Source organism: Zeugodacus cucurbitae, chromosome 3 (genome assembly GCF_028554725.1).
Source record: "Zeugodacus cucurbitae isolate PBARC_wt_2022May chromosome 3, idZeuCucr1.2, whole genome shotgun sequence".
Classification (NCBI taxonomy): Eukaryota; Metazoa; Arthropoda; class Insecta; order Diptera; family Tephritidae; genus Zeugodacus; species Zeugodacus cucurbitae.
This window is the reverse complement of record NC_071668.1, coordinates 27,906,906-27,923,437: the sequence shown is the minus strand read 5'-3', so window position 1 is coordinate 27,923,437 and position 16,532 is coordinate 27,906,906. Positions and strand designations below refer to the sequence as shown.

The following is a 16,532-nucleotide window of genomic DNA, read 5'->3' as shown; positions in this document are numbered from 1 at the left end:
CTTTTTCTCTCTTCGAACTTTATTTTTAAATTTTAGTATTCTAAGAACACCCATAAATGTCCTCATATACAGATATCTATCGTCTATATTCACCTGCCAAAACACAAAAAAAAAAACAGCAGGAGTGGTAGCCATATACAAGTCCGTGCAACAATAGAAGGAACATTAACAATAATAACAACTAACACAGCAACTGCTAACAAAGTTGAAGAAATTGAACTTTAAAAGTAGCCGAAGCGTAGCAACTGCAGCGATGAAAGATAGATAAAGCAGCGCACGGACTTGTATAGTGGGCGAGAATTCGGAGTGAAACTTAGTATGTTCGCAGTGTGGCCAATGCGTACAACAAACATACACCACAAGCATTGAAACTTTTAATAGTTTCTTACCGCCAACAGTTTGCACTTCACTTTTGGATAGTAGTTCTGCTTTTCTTATTGCATGATACAAAGTTAAGTTACATATAAACCTATACATAAGTGCCTGCATATGTGCGGGTGTGTGGCATTTCCAGAGTAGCAAGCAATAAAGGTTGCCTTGCTATTTGTCTTCTGAATAACTTTCAAGGCTTAGGGCTGAGGTAAACAAAGTGCTTATATTGGATTTTTGCCATTTCGGCTGACACTTTTGGTGGAATTTTGAATTTTAACGTATATATCATATTACTATACACAGCCTATTCATGCGTATATACAGCCACATGTTATATATGAAGATGCGTAACGGTATGTACATATGTATGTAGCTATATACGCATCTTATTTATATGCATCTTATTGCATTATTAAGTATTAAAGTGAAAGCAGAAATTGCTTTATGCAACTTTTCAAGGGAGTTGCAACCATCTTCTTGCTTCCGCTAGACGCATTCGCACACTTGTACACAAATATTTATGTATGTATGTATATTTGTATGTTTTTTCAGGCTTTATACTAAATAAACTTTGTAATTTGGGAAGTACAAACATTTTTGCAGTTTCACTTGTTTGGTAAATTGCTTGCACAAACACGAAATACGCCTTCATTGTGTGCAGACAATGGGTAATGTCAGCTGTGGCAGTGCTTTGTTTTCCCTCGAACAGTTGGCCTACGGTACAATGTTTGCCGGTAGTCAAAGTTTGAAACAATCAACACCACTGGGATTAAGCTCTCAAGTCTATTATATAGTTTTCTGCATTAAAACGAAGAAGATTAGCAACAGTTCTGAAAGTTTATCAAGCATCGCCTCAAGTGCTTTTTAGGTCAATAATGCATTTGAAGCGCTTATATTTCAATTAAAAGGCTTTCAGTTATACAAAAAAAAGATTTTCTATTGGAAACAATTTTGGATATTAAACAGAGGTTGTGTTACTTACGTATGTAATCAATTACATTTGTGGGTTAAATAATGAAGAACAAATACGGTTGTGATAAATTTACATTTATAATGAATTTTTATGTGCAGATGAGGTCCATCAACTGTCCAATCTTTTAAATATATTTAAGAGCTTAAAAGGGGATTTATATGGATATGTCATTGGATAAAAATTTCAAAAAAATTAATCTCAAACATTTCAAATATACATTTAATACATGAAGCAAAACATAAAATGAGGTCTAAAGTTAAAATTACGAAGTTGGGACTTTAGGAGGCCCATTTTGAAACCACCGTGACTAGAATCCGTTCATACTTCTTAGCAACTTCTACAGTATTCATTCTATGATATCCACGTTCTGTTGGCCTTTCTTCCAATCAGACAGTGACTTGTTAGCAATCCTACTCGAGTTCTTATGTCAACCTTTTGAATTTCAATAGTCAGCTTGTACTATTCAGTCCAGTTTGTCTGCTTGTTGAGCTGGATTGTTTTCACCGGGATTCAGTCAAATCAATGACATGTTTATTAATTAAGTGTCTATAAGTCTATATGTCCTCTTTATTGGATACCAAGATTGCAAGTTCATCTGCTTCACTGCCACCTGGAATATCATTGTGTCCTGGAACCCATTGCAGGTTTATCGTGAAATTTTACTTTTATAACTTCATTTATGGCTTAGTTATAACACTTTATAGGTTTTTGGTTTTCGCCATTTTATTGGCGTGGCAATGGTCCGATTTTGCCCATTTTCAACCTCTCACGGTCCCAAGGAATATTTGTGCCAAGTTTCGTCAAGATATCTTAATTTTTACTCAATTTACAGGTTGCACAGACGGACATAAAAGGACGGACAGACATCCGGATCTACTCGTCACCCTGATCACTTTGGTATATATGACTCTATATCTAACTCTTTTAGTTTTAGGTGTTACAAACAACCGTTATGTGAACAAGCTTCGGTAGATGCAATGGTGAATAATAAAATTGAATTTTACATGAAAAACCCTTTGCTTTAAAATTATACTAGCTTTATAGCCTACTTAATTTTGTAAATATCTTACCTTATTTTAATTAACCTGAATGAAACTCATAGTTCAATAGTGGACCGTAATGTTTATTCACCAGCATCTAAAAACAAAAAACAAAGCAAAACTTAAATAAATATAGACATTCATAAAACTTTTGTTTGGTTAAAGATGACAATTTCTCTCTCATTTAATAATGATCTCAAAAATTGTATCTGTTTTGTGAGCCCATATATATTTTTTCAGCTTTGTAATATTTAATATTTTTCTACAAAATAAGAGTGGAACACAAAAGCCTCGGCATGCCACAAATATCTTTTCCACAAACAGTCATCCGCAGACGATACTCCCTCACATACACACTTGTTATGTAACATTACGCAATGACATATTGTAATCTGAGCAACGAATTCGGAGCGCTGCTCAGTGAATGTGAGTGAAAATCACAAATAAATGTCCTTATAAGCATGTGCTCTCGACAAATATTATGCGCATTTATGAATATTTCTTTTTCTATTATTACTATTATTATTATTGCCGAATCAACATTTCACGCACGTCTGCGCACACACTCAAACGACACTTGCATGGACACTTTGTAATCCAACTTATTGTGGTAATATAATATGTACATATGTGGCAGGGAGTACTGGTATTGGTGGCACAATATTTTTCTAAGCGCTATAGCGGCGTTTATTTAATGCAAAATATCCGTTGTAAATGTATTATAGAACTTCAAGTATAGATTGAGTGTAGAGGCTGCTTATGGAAACAACTTGAACTCAAGTCGGTATAAAACCTATCGTTGTGACAAGTAATTAAATTGGTCTAAAACGATTATAATCTACTCTCAAGTGAAGTGAGTGAGCCTTTTGAAAAGTTGGCAAGTAAAATTACTACTTTATATTTTCCTTAAGATATGATTTATAAGAAAGCCTAACCATTTTCAGTAAAATACTTATATAACATTTAATTCTTTGGTATTTTGATTGCTATACTCTGTTGAAATAATAAGTTAGATCTTTTGATAAAAGGGTATAGCACAATATCATTCCTGGTATTTAAGTTAATTGTGGCATCTTAGCCTTTCTCAGGCTTTACGTTGAGGATGTAAAATATGTATTGTGTATGTGCTTTTTGGCACAAATTGGGCATTTGTTCACCCCTGACTGCAGTTTAACGTAATTAAAAATTTACCTAATCATTTAAACATGCAACAATCATGTTTATAATAAGATTTTGAGATTTGTATGCTATTTGTTTAAATTATTGTCTTAAATATTTTTTTTTAGTGTACATGTATATGTATATATATTCTCCAATAAAACCAATGACACTGGTTCAGACAAGTTAATCCAATATTAGATCGGTGAGGCATGAATGGTATTTACATTAAACAATCAAATTGTTCAGCCAAGATTGTATCGTAGTCGGCATACATATGACTGGAATATGATAACAAAGTATGTGTATAACTTAAACACGGACTAATCAATCAATCAAATGTAAGTGTGTAGATACTTTGCTCTGTATATCAGTGAAGTACTATTCGTAGAGCTTCACTTCTGTCCACGATATTATGCCTGATTGCTTGTCAAATGCAAAACACACTTCCACTTAAATGACAGCCATCTTCAGCAGTCAATTAAATTATAATAACCCTTATAAATAAATTGTTAATTAAGGCAAATCAAAAATTTGAGAAATGTCAGTATAAGTTTGTATACGTATCCACAGTATAAGTTTGTAAATATGTACGTATTTATTTTAAATTCGAAAAATATGTTTCGAAGAGGCCTGAGACGTTGCTATGATAGATTTGAGCCTTTATCTTTCGCTTATTTCTACGTTTTCATTATTTTTTACAAAGTTTGGGTCAGTATAGCTATAATATGAGGATTACTTTTTAAATAAATCTACAAAAAATCAGAATGAATCAAATAATAATAATGAAAAGAAGTTCTGAATGAACCGACAATGTCATCTTTTAGACATTGTATGTATGTGATTGGCGTTGGAAGCGTTTAGCCGGTAATAGCCGAATCGATGAATCACCACTCCTCTCTTTCCCTTGCTGTTTGGCGCCCATTCGCTTCGCTTATAAAAGATTGTACCTTCTCTATTTAGCTCTGCAGCTCGTATTATTTTTCCACCAATAGATTGAAGAAGTCGCGCGATAGTGAGTCGCCCTGAAGCCTCGTGTGGAGAGGTTCTTCCCGATTCTGACGGAGCTTTTGGTGTTGCCCAACGTCAATTTACATAGCCGTATTAGTTTTGCAGGGACAGACAAAAAGGTAGTGTGTGTCGATCATCTTTTCACGGGTCTTCTCCAAGGTTTGGCGTATGGTGAATATCTTCTCAGTTGTGGATTTTCCAAGTCTAAAGTCACACTTATAAGGTCCAATCAGTTTGTTGACGGTGGGCTTTAGTCTTTCACACAGTACGCTCGATAGAACCTTATAGGCGATATTTAGGATAATTGGCATAGATTGTGGGATCTCCCATTTTATGGATTGGGCATATATGTATTAGTGTTAGAATCTCGACGTCTTTTTGTAATTAGTAAACGTCAAAGCTTTTTTGTCATCGATATCACATTCCAACGAGAGTTTCATTTTGTGTGAAAATGATACAGTTCCATTAGACTTTTTGTATACAAATTTTAATCGTTATTCTCAACGGGCTCCCAAAGTTCAGTATTGGTGGGATCATTTGACCCTCTACTCTGGAAAACACTGTCTCAAAACAATCAGTTAATTTGTATATCACCCATATTCCAGAAACCAATTCAAACGTTGACTAGTATTATCACAAAGATAAATTAATTCCTAAGATAACATAACTGAATGACTATGTCTAACCAAGTCAGGTATTTAATGTCAAATCTATTTAATACCAATAAAAATTATGCCTAATAACAAATTTGCTATGTAAACGAGAGATATTATTTATTAAAACTTCATATTTCTAGAGAATATCCTTTTTATCTGATATTTTTGACCCTAAAAGTTCAGCAATAATTTGGAATTATTACCTTGATATTTTATTTGGCACAAAGTGTAGAATCAAGGTTGCACCTCCCTACACTGCAGCTATAAAACAAGTTTTGATTATCACGGTTGTAAATTTTGATTCCACTAAAAACCAATTTTATTCAGCGGAACTAACTTTTAGCCTTCACCGAAACTTTGACATTCGTCAGTCTGAGTGTTGGTAGATTGAAAAGTTGAATACCTAAAATTTATGTGTGTGTACTCTTTTGCTTAGAATACTCACATGCATAAATCTGTATTCTCGCAAATATTATTTTAGTATTTCTAAATTTTGTAAAATTATTCCATTACCCGCTCTATTGTTTGCCAAAGTAGTGCTTCAGCAATCAAATAAAAAGTAATTCATGAAGCAAAAATAATTCAACAACAACAACAACATAGTCAGCCAGCCACTAAGAAGAGTTTAAATAAATAATGCTTTGTGCAGTTTTTGAGCGGCTAATCGGCGTGAAGACAGTAATCTGCATAAATATGACCCCATGTGGCAACTAAACAGACGCGCAGCAAACGCAACAAACTCAAAAGCAATCAAGAACTCATTTCCGGTTTAAGGGGTCTCCGAAGCAGATAAACAGCCGCACATCGACTCATGCTTACATACTCTAAAATATATATGTACATATTATATATAAATATAAATATGTATTGTGTGCTCTCAATAGGCGAAGACAGCATTTGCCTGCGGTGGAGCTCTTTAGGCTGCGTAGCCCAGAATAAAGAATATGCAAAATGTCGCGTTTTTCATGCGACAAATGTCATTAAGTTATTAAGTGTAGCCACCACAACGGCAACGGTGGCAAAACAAAAAACGTTCTTGTTCAAATAAACTGTAAGCAAGGATGCTTCGCTGATCCAAAGCGTTCCGTTTATTTCACATTTTTCTTTACACATACTCATGTGTGTATGGAAGTGTATGGGCATTGTTTATAGGTCTAGAATAGGTTAACTAAAGCCATAGGAAAGAAGTAGACGACAGGGGAAAGAATTTCATGCTGGAGCGCTAATATTCCAGTTATTCTGAGAAAAAATTAAACTTTTAAATTAGAATCGGTCAATGAAGCATTATTAAAATCATAAAAAATTAAAAGATAAGTAACTGAAAGGCATTTAAAATATAGAAAAATGATTTTCCAGTTTTTTTCTGGAATTACTTGCAGAATTAACAATATTAGACTCAATAAACATTTTTCATTTCTTATTGCTTTGTTACTTTTATTAACGCAGATAGATCTCAAAAATCGTCTAATGAATTCTAATTCATTCTAAACTTTAACTAAAAAATCATTATTAAATTTAGCTAACATCTTAAAGCTCAGTCTAGGATTCTCAAAAAAATAGAATTATATTTGTAGCATAGTAGTACTGATATTGTAATTATTAGATTAAATATCCGCAAGTGCAGATAATCTCACTAAGACAGATTCGACTATCCATTGTGACACCCGGAAAACTCGAAATGCATCACTTAGACCCTTATGTTACGACGAAGCGCTTGGACTCAATAATAAAGTTCTTATGTCGGCTAATGTCGATTCCAGTCCCTTCTCTGGGTTCACAAAAGATATGCTTACCGATGTGCTTTAACCTAAGTCTGGCGAATGCTGTATATTGAAGGAGGAAGTGCTTGGACGACTCCTTTCGCCTTCCTCCAAACAGCTTTGGCAACTAGCGTCTGACATGACATGATCCCTAGCCTCACCGCGTATGTGCCTATTGGGCAATGACCAGTAAGCACTCTAATGATCAGTATAACAGTAGCTGCAAAGACCGTTTTCGATCCACTGTGGGCCAAAAGGCCCTCGCTACTGCGCAGGTGCTGGTTGTTCCCCAGCGCTTGGCGAGCTCACTCAACGAAAGTGTGTCCAGCGCTCTGGCGCAAGTTAACCATTGGCCACAAGTTTCCACTCCGGCATCAATGTTGTTAGGGAACCCTCTCTTGCAAGGAGATCCGCTTTGCAGTTTCCAGCGATTCCGCGGTGAACGGGTTCCGCGGCTTGTACCCAGCCACTCCTTTGTCGCATTGCACCGACGTGCTACATCCACAGGTGTAACATTTAAAATGGCATTTAGAGCCATGGTTGGTTATTAGCATATACAAGTTTGGAATATATTTTGGAGAAGTGATTTCTGCGTGTCAAGATCCTACCCTCTAATTTGTTGAATATTCAGACCTCCTAAAACTATATTAAACTTGGTAGAAAACAAACAAACTTGGTGGTTTAATAATCATCTCAAAACTTCTAAAAATACAAGACTGAAATACTGAAATTTAGAAAGAATGGTGGCTCAGATGTGTAGCAACTGTCATCTAAAACTTGGTGAAAACCGGCTTTATGCCTTTTCTTGCCTACACATAAGGCCGGTGTAGATCTCATAATCTTGAACTTCATACAGGGTTTATAATTTGACGTTGAATATTTTTATTTCTAATAAATTTCCAATCACAACTTTAATAAGACCCCACAGTTAAACATAGAATTGAAGAAGTTGTGAAACAGGTCGTTTCATAGTTAACTGGGTATAGTTTCGGCAGAAATTTAATTTTTCACTGAGTCGATAAAAGTGAGAATTAAAACAACTAACTGGTAACATTAAGAACTTTCTGAGTTGGAGTGAGTAGGAATTACTGCAGAAATATTATGTAAACGACATACACGTGTGAATAACAAAAAGGGCCATTGAAGTCATGTTAACACTTGCACAAACATTTACATATGCAAATGCTCTCTTTCGGCTTAAAGACAATGTGTAAATTGAAAGTGAAATTAATTGTAGGATTAATAAAGCACGAGGCAAAAACCACTGTGACCACAACGTCTGCGTTGGGGATCTGCATATATGCGTTTGGCAAGCCAGGCAAGGGCTACCAACATACAACAGTAGCGAACTTTTCATGGTGAATTGCTGGTAATTAATTTCATATGCTGTAAGTATGAGTTTTACGATTTTAATTTTACAAGTGATTACAACGCGGCTCCGCAGCAGACAAACAGGCGGAGTGAGACTTATAAAACCGCTGGAGCTTGCAATGAAAGTGGAAATGAAACGAAAAGTTTTAATTTAAAATCGTTATGTAATAAACACAAATGAATACTTGAGTACTGAAGCAAAATAATACAGATATCGGCATGAAAGACTGAAGCATAGCGTGTGGCAATTTATTGAAAACATTTTCAATATTCTTAAGTGGTTTTCAATATATTGTAGAAAGTTTTTGTTCGCAATTTCAACTTCCATTTGGCTGCTATCCATCACTGCTTCATTGCCAATAAATAAAACGCTTTGGAACTGCGAGAAGCAGAAAAGTGCATCTTATGCTGCAACCACTTACTGGCACACTATGGTAATGAAATCAAATAGTTGGAAACTGCTTTGAAACTAGTATGAAGAACAACTAGTTTGTTTTCATTTATTTTGTATGTTTTTATACAAAAATTTAGACATGCATACACAAATTCAAAAATACTTTGGAATTATACCTCGCTTGTAGCCAAAATCCAAAGAAGTGAAAGAATAAAGATTTTTGAGACTGATCGGAATATTCTATAATTAAAATCAATATAATTAAAATAATCAACAACAAAGTGTTGCATAGTTAACCTATTGAAAACATTGAACTCGTTGAAGAACTGTAAAACAATCGTTTTATTAATCCTAAAAGTCAGTTCTTTTTCGTACTAGTGTATTTTCAGTTTTTGTTTAAAAAAAATAGTTTCAGACTAGTTTCACCTCAGAAATGTCTAAAAAGATGACTAATAAACATATATTGGTATAGTATAGTATATAATTAATCAGGTATTTTTGAACTACTTCATTCTCAGATCAAAATGCAAACTAACGTATTCCTACTACCTACTATTCCTCAGTCACGAAAGTTGAATATTTCACTGTAGGGTAAATATGTATATGTGCAACTAAGTACTTACGACGGCCGTCAAAATTCGAGTTGAAGTCTTCGCTATGGTTGCTTCCGCTAGTTTCGGTGAAACACAAGCAAATCAACAACCTAAACGTTCACTTCTGATATTTATTGGCTCAATGCCACATTGTTCTTAGGAAAACAGAAAGTGTTTCTGCCACTCAGCATGCAATATCTTTACATATATTGGTGGATATTTAAATTGATTGAGGTTTGGTGAGAAGAATTGTTTTGATAAAGTACTGTTTGAAATAAAGTACCTTTTTAACTACTGAAGTAATTTTTGGCTACATTTTTGCTTGAAACGAATTGAACAAATAAATCTTTTACAAATAGAGAATCCATGAAACAACCATTCATATATTTTTTTAAATTTATATAAGTTTAACTATATATTTTTTGATCTTGAAATTCTAAATATGATGTACAAGCCAAGAGATCGAAAAAAAGTTCCTTCCTACCTTACCTTTAGAAATACCGTTCTACATATCTATTATTAGGAGTTAATTTGAAATTTTATAAACTATAACTTAATGATTGTAAAAGGTATTTACACAAATAAAATGTAGATACATTTGTGGTATGTGAACTTAATACAACTTATTTGTTTTCATATATAAATATATTCCGTATATGCGTTTTCAGACATCCCCAAAGATTTTGCTACGATGCTGTGGAAAATTCAGGTATAACAGTGCGATCTTGATAAGGACACGACCGCACAAGTGTCACCTCAAAGGGATGCCAAAAAGCCAATCGCAGTTCACATATGCTCAAAATCAAGCAATTTTGCAGTTACACACATACAGGTTTATATTCGAAAGCACAAGTATGCCCCACATAAGCGCTTCGCATTGGCAGCTTGAAACCTTTATCGACTCGATTGGCATTGTATACTTCCACACACAAACGCATACATATCAGTGAGCGTTTGTGGCGGTTCATAACGGTGCTTGAACTTTGAGGTGCGAAATCGAGCGAAAATCGCAAAAGCTAATAAACTGTGCGTTTACCTTTGAAAATGCTAGCGAGGAGTATGTTCGTGTGCGTGTTTCTCATATGAATATGCGAGCACATAGTGTGTTTATTGGTGAAGTTGTGGTGTGAACATGACCACATCGTTGCAAGTGTGCATTAATGGTTCTGTGGTAACTTTGTGTCGCATCAACTGACAAGCTGGTTGACTCTGCGCACCCAATGAGCTGGAAGCTATGTATTACATGTGCTCAACTGACTGAGCACTCAGCCAGTTGGCAGCCCAAAAAAGGTCAAAAGGTTTTATTTACACATATTAATATACTCATGTTTGTATGTGCATAATCACATGTATTATTAATCAAACCAATCTGTGCTCCCCAGGTGAGGTTGTGCTTTAGCATTGATAAAGATGTATGTATGAAAATTTTAAAGTGGAGCTATTTTTAGTTTAATCAAAAGTAGTAAATAGAACAGATTTAAATCTTAAGGGAGACAAATAGTCTTATTTTTACTCTTCCTTTCTCTCTTATATTGCGCGTATAGAATTTATTCTGGTTTTTATATTCTCTATTCTCTTGTTACTTAATGATGCTTTTCATTTCCAAAAAATCAGAGATCCAACTTTGAAGAAGTTCCCTTTCAAGATCCTAGACATGTTAAAGCTGGAAGCATTCGTCACTTGAAGAGTTTATAGATATTTATTTCATAAATTACACAGAAATTAAAATTAAAATTAACAAGTAAGGAAGGGCTAAGTTCGGGTGTAACCGAACTTTTTATACTCTCGCAATTTATTTATTTAACTTTATTTATATCATATAATACACAATTTGATCCACATATTCGTCATATATATTGTATAAAGTCCATTGAAAGTTGGAAGCCATAATAGTAGGTTAGAAGCACCGAGGTCCTTGTGTTCGATATATGGGGCCTTAAAAACCTATGGTCCGATTTCGACAATTTTTAGAATGAGGCTACCATACTATAAACATAGTATTTGTGCAAAGTTCTGCATCGATATCTTCACTAGTGCTTACTTTATATATTGTAAAGTAAACGATTCAGATCGTCTTCAAAGTTCTGGTATATAGGAAGTAGGCGTGGTTGTGAAGCGATTTGGCCTATTTTCACAACATATCACTGGGATGAACGGAAACTATTACAAACCAAGTTTCATTGAAATCGGTCTAGTAGTTCCTGAGATATGAGATATATGAGATGAGTTTTTGACCCATAAGTGGGCGACGCCACGCCCATTTTCCATTTGGTAAAAAAATCTGAGTGCAGCTTCCATCTGCCATTTCTTATGTGAAATTTAGTGTTTCTGACGTTTTTCGTTAGTGAGTTAACCCACTTTTAGTAGTCTTCAACATAACCTTTGTATGGGAGGTGGGCGTGGTTACAATCCGTTTTCCTCCATTTTTGGACTGTATTAAGAAGTGGCTAGAAAAAACGACTGGTTTATATAGCTCTATTGGTTTCCGAGATATGTACAAAAAACCTATTTGAGGGCGGGGCCACGCCCACCTCCCCAAAAAAATTACATCCAAATATGCCCCTTCCTAGTTCGATCCGTTTTTCCAAATTTTACTTTTATAACTTTATGTATGGCTTAGTTATGGCACTTTATGTGTTGTCGGGTTTCGGCATTTTGTGGGCGTGGCAGTGGTCCGATTTTGCTCATTTTCGAAAGCAACCTTCCTATGGTGCCAAGAAATAAGTGTGCCAAAGTTCATTAAGATATCTTAATTTTTACCCAAGTTACAGCTTGCACAGACGGACGGACGGACGGGCAGACAGACATTCGGATTTGAACCCCACTCTTCACCCTGATCATAAAATAAAATACTTATAAGTTGTAATATCAAAATACTTAACTCCGCGTGCTATTAAACCTATTCATCTTTATGTTGCAAAGTAGAAAAGGTGTCACCATTTCAGCAGCGCAGAAACCTTTCAGTTTGTTTTGTCTTCAACTCTAAGAAAGACGACCATGAAAAAGCGAATTTCCGCCTGACAGCAAATATATCAGAAATATAAGAGCGCGCAGCATACTGCGGATATATGCACGAAGGGATACGAACAATATGGCGCCGCTGGTTGAATGTAACCAACCACAAAAGCAGCGCGTCCGAAGCTTTAACTCTGGCTGCGGAATCAAATGGCGCACAGTGAAACGAATACTGGACAATAAATAAAAATCATAGAATTCTAGCAATCACTGGAAAAATTATATTTTGGGTTTGTAATAAGAATGATTTAAACAAATTTTTACTTTTTAATTTTTAAATTTTGTCAACCAACCGCATTTATACGAATATATAATAATTGATTGAGTGACTAATAAAAACTCAATCTAAACGTTTATCATCGTTGTAGAGATATATCGCTTAATTCATATTTATTTAAAACCTGAAATATATAATTTTTTTAAGATAAGAACCGGTATAATATTAAATTAAAGATTTAAATGGTATGAAACCAAGATTTATACTAATTTAAAATGAAAATGGATCAATAGCCGTCGATAATAATTAGCAGCGCGAAGGCTCTTGGACATCGGTTGATCCAAATGCGTCGAATTCGCATAGAAGCTCAGCTCAGTCAAAGAGCCAATGCCAATGAGACAAATATCAAATTCGACCATTCATTTCAAAATAACAAAACCTTAGGAAACACTACTTAAAGGCCACCAAGTGCATCCAGTCCCAAACATTAGATATAAATATGCTCGTGGTGCAGAAGAGGGGTAATGGAGTCGTATGAATTAACTGCGGCAGCAATGTCGTGCTGAAAACTGCTGTTGCAATGTGCATAATTGTTGCATACGACCGCAGCTCGGACACAGCTAATAAACGAGTTGATGAATGGACTGGCTAACGAACTGAATACATAGACAGGCTTTTACAAAACAAAAAATGCATGAACGAATAGTACGCCGATTTTACGGACCATTTTTTATTACGTCCATTTGGCACCATGAGCGCAAGACTCTCTGTGTTCTTTGTTTTTGTGGTTGGTAACACACGAAGTCCGTACAAGTGCAGCAGTAGTATATTGTCGCATGAAATCACATAAGCCAATTTCTGCCGCAGAGTAAACTTGTGTGACGTATTGCTTAAAATATGGCGCATTCATTTTCATTAGCACAAGCTGAGTTGAAATAGCTGTCTTTTGTGAAAAGATTAATCTTATTTGTGTTTTTTAAAGCGAGCTTAGATGAACTAGTTCAAAAAAAGTTTTTGGGTTGTTGTGATTATTTTTCATAGTATTTAAAAAATACTGAAAACATTTGATTGTCTCACTTTATGGTATTTTGCATGAAAATAATATTTGCCTATTAATAATACTAATATTTAAGCATACCCTCAAACAAAACTTTCATTTTCAAAGTTTGGCGAATCTTTGCAAATTTTATTTCACGGCCACTTACAAGACAGTTCAACCCCCACCATCTCTTTCACAAACACTTCATCAGCGAATTTCCTGTAGCCACTCATTGCCATTCCCAAAACAATACTCTTCACAATTGCTCCACCACTTAACATCATCCCTCCCGTTCACTTATTGTCTTGCACACTCGGCCAGCTAATTTTTCCCCTTGCCCCACTTAGCACTCATGCTGAACTTTTTCGCTCTTATGAAGTGTCTCTAAAGAAAATATTAATAATCCCTTTATTGCAGCCGCTTTGAAATAAATTATGAGCATTGAATAAGCGAGAAAGTGAAGTACCCGAGTCCGCGTGTAAGACCACTGAATGAGGCGAAGCCAAACGCGAGGGCAACACAACAAAAAAACAAGAACAACAAAAAAGGAAAAATGCCGAAAATTAGTAAATATTCACAAAGTATACGACGCACATCAACAGCATCATTATCATTATTTTTTATTACATTAGCATAACAACAGCAACAACAAGGCGTAAAAGCACGAAGAAATTCAAGAACCACTCTTACCGAATACAAGAAATGCGCCCCACTTAAGCGTGGCACTGGCCACAAAATGAGTTTTTGTTGGACCAAAGAGCAGAGGACGAGGTAAGCGACAATAACAACATATGTAAGTAAAGTAAGACTTTGATAATGTGAAGTATGTAAGGTTGACGTGGGTGTGGCGCGGAGTAAACATATGTATGTATGTATACGTAAGTAGGTGTGTGTGTGAAACGACTGGCAAATAATATTTGTATGTGTAAATCAAACTAAAATCAGATGCCAAAAAGTTTGAGTTTTGTATCAACACATATGTATGGAGATATGCAAATACGAGTCCGAATAATAAGTATTCAGATGCTTGCATCTTTTTGTTTTTTTTTACATTTCTGCTTTGGTAAATTACCAAAGAGACCTTGATTTCGGTAGGAAATTTTCGATTTCAATTTCACCAATAACAATTATTATGACCCCTAAAAGTTTTTTGATTTTGTTTCACGAACTATTACATAATATTAGCAAGTGTTTTGAGCAACAGTAATTGCGTATGTTTTTAAACTGAGATCCTTAGCATCTCTACACCTAACTTTTAGTGATCAAGTCATTGATTTCAAAGTGAAGTGTCAGCATTAAATTCATAATAACGTAATTGCTAAACAGTCATGATTTTTAACAAAGCCTTAAGAGATTTAAAACAATATTTGTCAAAAATTGGGTGAGCATTCCCAGAGGCGCTAGTATTTTCTAATAACTCTGTGAACTCAAGTGAGAGAATTACAAAAAAACACAATCAACCAACACGCTAAGGAAATAATCCTCTTAAAGCATTATTATGTTTATCAACAACACCAAGGCGCTATCGTCGCAGGTTGCAGACTGGTCGTACTATTTTGACGAGTTTGTTGAGTATATACACAATTGAGTGGAATCTAAAACTATACAAATATATTTCGTTAACAAGTAGACTGGAGAGTAACACAAAAAACGATTTTAGGTAAAATTTACTCTGCAACACATGTAACTGTAATGTCTTCAATATTTTAATAATATCTACGATCTATAAGCTATAAGCATTCTTTTATGGTCGTTAAAAATCATTTTATGAACTTTTTGATGTTTTCATGGTTACATCGCCTGGCTCAGAGCTCGAGTAACACTCAGCAAACCAAAATTTGGCATCGACAGCTTTGTTATACTCTCGCAACAAAGTTGCTTAGCCATCAATAAAGCTATGATAAATAATAAATAATAAAGCTACGCACTAGGAAAGGGCATATTTGGATGTAATTTTTTCGGAAAGTGGGTGTGGTCCCGCGCCCTACCAAGTTTTTGTACATATCTCGTTAACTACTAAAGCTAGAACAACGAAACTCTCTAGAATTATTTTTTTTTTTTGTTTTAGGTGCTGCCTTTTACAGTCCGAAAATGGAGGAAATCGGATTATAACCACGCCCACCTCCCATACAAAGTAGGAAAAACACCCGAAACCTTAAATTTCATTATAAAGAAGACACGGAAGGGCTGCACTCAAATAGGTATACAAAATTTTAAAGGGTCGTGACTCCGTCAAAACCCATACTTCCTATATACCAGTACTGTGAAGTCAATCTGAACCGTTTACTTCACAATATATAAGTTAAGCGCTAGTGAAGATATCGGAACAGAACTTTACACAAATACTGCATTTATAGTGTGGCATCGCCCTTCTAAAAATCGAAACCGAAAGCGGACCATAAGTTTTCAAGGCCCCATATATTAAGGGGTTATATACAGTTAGACGGTCGAAAAAAAGTGAATTTTCCAGAATTTTTTCTGAGAAAACTTTTTAATTTATTGATCCAAAAATGTATACACATATTATGGTATCTTTTAACTGTATTTTAAGACTTAGTACTAGTAAAAAGGTTTCAGACAAGGTGACTCACTATCGTGCGACTTCTTTAACCTGATGCTGGAAAAAATTATAAGAGCTGCAGGGCTAAACCGAGAAGGTACAATCTTCTACAAGAGTGTACAGCTCCTGGCGTACGCCGATGATATTGATATCATCGGAAGCAACAACCGCGCCGTTTGTTCTGCTTTTTCCCGCATGGATAAGGAGGCGAAGCGAATGGGTCTGGAGGTGAATGAGGACAAGACGAAATATCTCCTGTCATCAAGCAAACAGTCGGCGCATTCGCCCACGTCACTGTTGACAGTCATAACTTCGAGGTCGTAGATAATTTCGTATACCTGGGAACCAGCATCAACAACACGAACAATGTCAG

At 35.2% G+C, this 16,532-nt stretch overlaps 1 protein-coding gene across 9 annotated transcripts in view; it reads right to left on the bottom strand.

Annotated features, from left to right (window-relative positions):
- LOC105212871 (neural-cadherin) overlaps nt 1-16,532 on the bottom strand; it is a 246,526-nt gene that overhangs the window by 205,980 nt on the left and 24,014 nt on the right. For 8 of the 9 annotated variants that reach the window (XM_054228303.1, XM_054228308.1, XM_054228304.1 and 5 more), the window contains exon 2: nt 2,416-2,482. The exons of the other annotated variant lie outside the window; for it this stretch is intronic. The gene's annotated coding sequence lies outside the window, so the exon portion shown is untranslated. The remainder of the gene's footprint in view (nt 1-2,415; nt 2,483-16,532) is intronic. 9 annotated transcript variants of the gene reach the window in all.